Source organism: Corvus brachyrhynchos, unplaced genomic scaffold, assembly GCF_000691975.1.
Source record: "Corvus brachyrhynchos isolate BGI_N302 unplaced genomic scaffold, ASM69197v1 scaffold133, whole genome shotgun sequence".
NCBI lineage: Eukaryota > Metazoa > Chordata > Aves > Passeriformes > Corvidae > Corvus > Corvus brachyrhynchos.
In genome coordinates, this window is record NW_008237249.1 from 736,467 (window position 1) to 744,785 (window position 8,319).

Here is an 8,319-nt window from a genome sequence, read left to right on the forward strand (position 1 = left end):
GGCTGCTCCCACTCCCCTCCTGCATCATCGTCCCTTCCCAACTTTCCACCTCCCCTTTTCCCAAATTGTTTGCCCAGAGCCTGGTTGTTCCAGGGTCACCGGGATGGAATGCTCCAAAACGGCTTCATTTCCTTGGAATTCCCCAATAAAATCAGTTTTCCACCATCTTGGAGCAGAATTCCCCCAAAGGAAGGTCCTGTTTTTCCAGGGGCTGTGGGAAGGAAGGGCACAGGGAAGGAAAACTCCGCAATGGCTCCACTTCCTTGGAATTCTCGAATAAAATCATTTTGGAGCGGGAGCCCCCCCAGAGGCCAGGAGGCTTCCCATAAAACTGCTGGGAATGTGATTTGTGCTCCCGGAGCTCCGAGGCACAGTCAAACTCCAAGGTTCCTGAACTTTTCCTTGACTCCATCAAACCCTGACAGCTCCTCCACGGAGCTGCCGGGACAGGGATGGAGGGGGAGCTGTGCCAGGGGCTTCCCAAGGCTCTGTTCCCACATTTGCGGCATCCAGGGATAGAAATCCAGCTGGATCCCGCAGTATTCCCAGTTGGAGAGCTTCCAATGCCTTCCTGATGATTCAAGGCATTCCCAGGGTTTCCCAGTGCTCTGTTCCCCATTTTCATTCCACCTAGGAATGGAAATCCAGCTGAATTCCCCCCATATTCCCAGCTGGAGAACTTCCATCCCAACTCCCAGCACAGGTGGAAAGCCCCTCCCACATTTAAGGAGGAATTCAACAATTCCTCCATTTTTTGGCCCCCCTGTTGCTGCCTCTGGGAGCTGGATGGAAAAACTCAGCGGCTCCATGGATTGACACTGCTCCCTCTGGAATGCCTGAGAGGGGAACTCTTGCAAAGTTCTCCAGGGATTCGTCTGGAAGAGTTTTGAGGCCACTTTTGCCCAGGGAATTCTGCCCCTGGATCCCTCCTGATCCTGGCACACCCCAAAGCTACAAGGGAACGTGGGTCCGGCTCCCGATTTTTCAGATCCGAGAGGAAACTCCCTTCAATGTCTGGGATTTGCTCCCGGTGACTCACGGAGATAAAGCTCCCAAGGTCACTGAAGGAGCCAGGAAACCTGGAATTCTCCCCCAGTGGCTCCCTGCTCAACTGGGACGTGCCTGGACAAGTTCCAAGCAATCCCTGGAGCTGCAGCATCTCCCCAGCAACCTCAGGCTGGAATATCCCGGTTTGTGTGGAATTCAGGGATCAGACCCTGAACTGGGAGCAACTCCGGGGCAGAACTCCTAAAATCCAGGGAAACGTTGGAGTTCCAAATCCAGGCAGAGCTTTGATCCCTTCGCCTGTTGGAACACCCAGGGAGGCTCCGCTCTTTTGCAACTCCGACCAAGAATTCCACTTAAACCACTCCAGAGCTGGAGAGCCGGGATTCCAGCCCTTGGAGAACGCGGATCCAGCCCCAGGCCAGACTTCCGAGGGCTCTCCAGGCCTTGGAAATGCCTCTGTGCTCACGTCACGGCTGGAACGCTCCGGGAGCCGCGGCTCCCACACCTCCAGCTCCAATCCCTTGGGATTATTGACTCCTTGAAACCTTGGAAAAGCAGCCAGGGAAAGACATGGACTGAGGAGCCAGGATTTGGGAAGCAGAGCCCAAATTCCAGAGCCCACTGCTACTCCCTCCCACCTCGGAGCAGATTCCAGCTCCCTGAGGATTCCAGCTGGGAAAGGAGGCCAGAGCCCTTTGGAAGGTGGGGGTCCCTGGGATTGGCCACCAGGAAGGTGGGAAGCAGGATTTCCCCTCCTTTTGGCCAAATCCCAGCACTGTGGAGGTGGGAAGAGGCCTCGGGAGGTGGGAAGGAGCCTCTGGATTTCTCCCCACAGCCTCCAGCAGGATGAGGTGTGAAGCCCTTGCTTTGCTCAGTCCTTATGGAATCATGGAATTATGGGAATATTCCGGCTGGAAAAGACCTCGGAGATCATCACATCCAACCTTTGTCCCTTTCTCACTTTATCTGAGCACGGAGTGACAATTCCAGCTGTTCCTTGGACACCTCCAGGAATGGCAACTCCTCCAGTGTCCCACTCCAAGCTTTTCCATAAAGAAATTCCTGATATCCAACTGAACCTCCCCTGAGGCCATTCCCTCTTATCCTATCACTTGTTTCCCGAGGGAATATCCAGATTCCCACCTGGCTGCACCCTCCTTCCAGGTGAGGGGTGCAGCTTCCCAGTTTGAATTCCCAGAGGGAAGATTTTCCTTGCTTTCCAGAGGCTTTAGCTGGGAGCTGGATGTGCCTCTGCCCTGCGGGATATCCACGAATTTCACACATGGAACCTGGAAGCAGGGGCTGCCCGGGATCATGGATAAATAAATGTGGGATCAGCTTCCCAGGGGGAAAACTCCAGGGTGCTAAAAGGCTCTTTGATCTGGCGGGGAGAAGATAAATGGGATAAATGGGATAAATAAACAGGACCTGCTGGAAGCACATCCACACTGGGAACACGAGTGATTAATTACGGCCTTTTCCAGCCACAGAACTCCAATCCTACTCCTCAAAAAACTCCGGAGGCTCCGAGGGAAAAGCACATTTTAACACCGGCCTCGGAAACTCTTGGAGCGAGCGATCCAAGCTCCTTCCCGAATCCTTGTTTAAATATTTTCCCTGCTCCTTCCCTGCCACAGCCCGCTTGCCGTGTGCATCCCACGCCGGAGCCAGGGAGGAAGCGTTCCTGGAAAAATCACAAAGCCACTTTCAGCCGCAGAAATCCCCATCCCGAATCCAAACAGGGAAGCCTCTGTCCCTTGCCAGCCTAGGCTGGGTTTCCGCCCGGAATTAGGCAGGGAAAGGGAAGGGGCCGCTTTTCCAGCTGCGGGGTGGAAATCCTGCTTTTTCCGAGGGGCTCTTTCCAAGCTCCACGCTGACGGGATAGTCAGGACTCCCTGGATGGATGACCACGGAAGGGAATGCTCCGGGGAGCGGGCTGTGGGCACGGAAAATAGGTTTCCATGGAAAAGCTGGGTCACTCCTGTAACAGCTCCGTCTGGGAGGGCTGGAAAGGCTCATTCCTGGAGCTGGAATCAGACAGATATTTGCTGGAATACGGGGTTATTCCAGGACGGTTATTCCAGGGAAGGGGGGTGAGGATCTTCAGTTTGCCCCTTGGATCACATCCAACCTGCCAGGAATGTCCTGGGAAGCCCCCTCAGGATCAGCCCCTCGGCTCCAGGGCACGGATCAGCCCCTTCCCAGTGACATTCCCGGTGACCCCGAGCCGCTCTGATGTTAATGGGATAATGAGTCTCTAGTGGGGAAATATGGAATTCCAAGGGATGCTCCGGAGGGCTGGGATGGCCCAGGTGTGGCTGCACATCCCATCCTGCACATTCCGGGCATCTCCACTCCATCAGTGGGATGGAATAAACACCTTTGTCCCATGGAGGGGAGGCCGGAAGGAGCCACCGGCAGCTCCAGGATTGTTTTCCCTTATTAATCAGGAGCTGGACATTCCCAAGGCTCTCCGTCCAACCAGGAGGGAGCAGAGGGTGAGTGGCACAGATCCTGATTTTTCCCAAATAAAGCTCCTTCCTGCTCTCATCCTGGCAACTCCAGTGCCAGCTGTCCCTGCATCCCACAGATCCAGAGCTCATCCCACCCTCTGTGTGTCCCCTCACCGTCATCCCACCAGATCCCACAAGGACAGGCTGGGCTCACTCCCAGGAAACCGAGGAAGCCATGGATCATCCTGATGTGTAGCACCAACATTTTCATGGCAGATCCCTTCCAGAGGGGATATTCCAGAGGCTCAGAGGATATGGAGCTGGTGTCACCTGGAGGCGACACTTGGGACCAAGGTTTGGATGTCGTGGGAAGTATGGATCGACCAAGACATGGATGTGACCAAGGCATGGATATGGTTGGAGTTATGGATGTGGTTGGAGTTATGGATGTGACCAAGGCATAGATATGACCAAAGCCATGGATGTGACCCAGGTATGGATGTGACCAAGGCATGGATGTGACCAAGGTGTGGATGTGGTTGGATTATGGATGTGACCAAAGCCATGGATGTGACCAAGGCATGGATGTGGTCGGATTATGGATGTGACCAAGGCATGGATGTGGTTGGGAGTTATGGATGTGACCAACGGATATTGTTGGAGTCATGGAGAGCAGGCCCATCCAGGAGACTCCAAGATTTTGTTTCAAATCCAACAGAACAGCTCGGAGCCTGTCTGCAGTGGAAAGTCGGGAGCTGGGGACTCCGGCTGCGCTCCCTTCCCGCGGGATCAGCCGGCTCCCTGCTCCCGCTGGGCAAACACGGCCGGATGAGATAAGGGCTGTGTGCACAGCTCTCCGCCAGGAATTCCGAGCCCGACCTCCCTTCCCGACATCCACCTGCTCCCGGCTCCCTCCTGATGTCCCAGGCACGCTGGCCTCAGCCCCTTCACCCTTCCCATTCCCACTGGGAATATTCCATGCTGCTCCCACACTGTGCTGGGGAGATGGTGCTGGGCATGCAGCATCCCAACAGAACTGATGGGATGTGAGAGAACACCCCCAAAGACTGTGAAGATGAGCTGGAGGGAGTCAGGATTTTGGGGTTAGGGCGACGGGATGGGTCCCACCAACACGGATCCAGCAGGCTGGGAATGGTAAAACCGAGTTTAACGTTAATACCGGGATTCCTGGGAGATTAATCCCGGAGATAAGCAGGACAACGGTGAGGCTGGAGGGCCCCGTGGCTCAAACAAAGGGATCTGGGAGCAGGAGCAGGGAAAGACGGATGGGTTGTTAAACATTGCCAGCATACCTGGCTGGAGCCATTCCCGGGTCACCGGGAACGGCAGCCGGGATTTGGGGTGGCGGATCCGACCAATTCCAGCCAACTTCCACCCTCTTCCTTATCTCCGGCTCACACAGGGGTGATGTTGGGATTCCAAAGGCACTCCAGGACGTGGAAAACATTCCTGGCTGTCTCAAGGTGTCCAAACCCACCCTGCCCAGCGGGATCTGCTGGGCCAGGGGCTCCCAGTCTTCCCAGCAGAAGGAATTTGGGAGCGTAGCAGTGTCTCTGCACAGGTTTCCCCCTTCCAAACGTTTTCCACAGGGTCCGAGGAGTGCCCACTTGGGCAATTTGGAATTTGCTCCAGCCTCTAAATCAGGGAACTTTCACCCTCCCCAGGTGCTGACCACAGGATCCATCCAGCCTGTGGGATCAATTTTCCCTAAAAACCGGGAAAACTGTGGGATTATAATTGGCTCCTCCAACAACATCCCCAGGCAGCCTCTTCCCTGTTTTCCCATCAGGCAGAAGCTGTGCCTGGGGAGAAAATCAGGATAGATCCCATCAACTTCTCCGCCTCTCCATCCTCTTCCCTGCTCCTCCATCAAATCCCTTCCCTGCTCTCCGTCAAATCCCTTCCCGGCGCCTCCCGGCAGAGACGAGCCACTAAAGAACGGGATGTCAGGGCCACTCGGCTGTTCCCCCCATCCATTATCCCACTCCAAAGGTCTCACCTATCCAAGAGCCCCATCCATCCCCATTTCCAGGCGGCCGGGGCGGCCCCTCCCCTCCCAGCCCTTGGAGCCCTCTGCTTTCCATCAGATTTTCCAAGACAATGGGCGTCTGGAAGCTCCTTAACTCCTCGGGAAGGGGGGGTTGTGGACACAGCCCTGGTGCTGGGGGGTGGCTCCCGGGAAGAACTCGCTCCTGGGACACCCCTTCCTTCCCAGAAAAGCAGGATCACATCGCCCCAGGCTTTTCCCTGCATTTTGGAGGGAGTTTTCCCAGTGTTTTCACCCGAACTGGATGCTCCTAGAATCCCTGGGATATCCAGGGAAATAATTAATGGGATTTATGGCTCTCTTTGACATCCCAAGTTATAATTTGGGATTGGGAATATGAAATCCTCTGCCACGGCAGCCAGCAGATTTCCGGAAGCTTGGGATGAGGCCAGGAGCAGGAGATGCCTTGTGGGAACCATCTTTTCCAGGTGGGGACCTTCCTGGGATAACACCAATCCCATCACATGGCATTTCCAGGGAATGCATGGAGGACATACAGGACCCCCATGGGAACTCCCTCTGCATCCGTCAGGCTGGATCCAGGGAGCTCCAATTCTCCAGGAAACTCGGGATACCAGGAATTCCATGCAGACTATCCAAAAATCCCAAGGAAAAGATTTATTATATTTTTGCAGGTTTTTATTGAAATTATTGCTGACACTGTTGCTATTTTTCTTATTATTCCCACCATTCCCAAAATTATTCTGGGATTGGAGCCCAACATTCTCAGCACAGACGAAGCACGGATTTGGTCTGGGTTTTATCCCCCCTCAGGTGGGATTTGACTCCCAAAAAAGCCACGGGTGTTGGAAGTGCAAGGGGTGGCACGAGGGGCTCTGAGCCCACCCAGCTGGACCTGGAAAACTCTGGGATGGTGCTGGAACGGTGCTGGAATGATCCCTCATTCCAAGGCCTTATCTCATGGCAGAGAACCGGTGCTGGCACTGCTGCCAGGGGCACTTTATTCCCTTGGAAAGGAAGGCAGCAGAATTCCAGTGCCAAATCCATTGTTCCTGGAACAGGAATGACTCCGGGTCCTGCCAGGTTACAGAGCTCCCATTGTTATTCCGGAGCTCGGCATCAGCCGGCTTTGAAGTAGATGAGGCAGGAACGCTCCTTCCTCTCTGCTCTGCTGCTTTTATTCCTTGATTTTTCCCCCAATTCCATGACTCGTCTTTGATAGGGATTGGAATGAGAGGAAAGAGGGGCTTTAGGGTGGCTTCCAACCCAAATCATTCCATGATTTAGGCTGGAAGTGGCCATGGTGGGAAGCTGGGCAGAACTCCCCAGGACCAGGAACGCTGGCTCTGGTTCTGGGAGCTCTGGGGTTTGGGACAAGCTGGACACAGGAGGGAAGCACCAAGTGCCAATGGATTCCAGAGGGTCCAAGTTCTATGGGAATTTCCATGGGACATGGGAATGTGGGATGATGCTCTAGGTGGCTCTTCCCTTTCCGCTTTGCTGCTTTTATTCCTTGATTTTTCCCCCCAGTTCCATGATTTATCTTGGACAGGGATTGGAATGAGAGGACCTTTAGGGCTCGCTTCCAACCAGAATCATTCCGTGATTTAGGCTGGAAGCGGCATGGTGGGAAGTTGGGCGGAATCACCCAGGACCAGAAATGTTGGCTGTGGCTCTGGGCTTTGGATGTTGGGACGAGCTGGACACAGGTGGGAAGCACCAAATGCCAAGGGATTCCAGAGGATCCAAGTGCTTTTGGGAGCTGAAACAGCCAGTTGGGAACCTCCAGTGGGACATGGGAATGCTGGATCATCTCCAGGTGCTCCCTGGCCACCTCTGCCTGCTTTATCCCATCCCTCGAGCCCTTGCATCCCTCGGGAAGGAGCCGCTCCCTCCGGCAGCTCCTTCTCCTGGCTTTGTATCCAATTTAACCGCTGGATTTGAAATGCCAGCGGAGTTAAGAGGAGCTGATTAAAAAGAGGGAGCCTCATCCCAGTTTTTAAACACGGAGTTGCTCGGCCGTATTTACATTCGTGTCAACTTTAATTTAAATCCCGCATAACGATATTTGCTTCCCTAAATTTATTCCCCGGGAACGCCGCGCAAATTACCCGGCACCACTGGCACCTTCTCTTTGTCTCCGCTGGAGTGGCTCGGGAATGAGCTCCGGGAAGTGTCATTCCGCCTCTTTAACGTCTCATTAATTAACCCATCCCGCTTTCGGGATGAGGTTGGAGCTGCTGGAGCCTGGAAAAGGAATTCCAGCTGGATCTGCCTTCAAAATGGGAATTGGGATAGGCTCGGTGATTCTCATCCCTTCCAGCTTGGGATATTCCATGGGAATTCATGGAATTAAGGAGCCCAACCAGGGGAAAGGCATAAACCCCTTTTCCTGATGGATTTTGGGATGGGCCAACCATGGGAAAGGCATAAAACCCTTTTCCTAGTGGATTTTGGGATGGGCCAACCATGGGAATGGAAATCCGGTTGGATCTGCCTTCCTAATGGGAATCGGGATAGGCTTGGTGATGTTCATCCCTTCCAACTTGGGATATTCTGTGGGAATTCACAGAATCAAGGAGCCCAGCCCTCTTGCTGAGGGATTTTGGGATGGGCCATCCTGGGGATGCAGTGTTGGAGTGGGGAATATCCAGGTGCTCTGGGATTTCAGGGATATGTGGGATGAGCTCTGGGCAGCACAGGAACAACAGGAGCCTCCTGCCTTCCAGTCTGACCACCCTGCAAGAAAAAGTGGGAAAAGTGAGAAAAAAAAATCACAAAAATCCCATGATTCCTTGGATTTTTGGGGCAGCTGGAAAATTCCTTTGG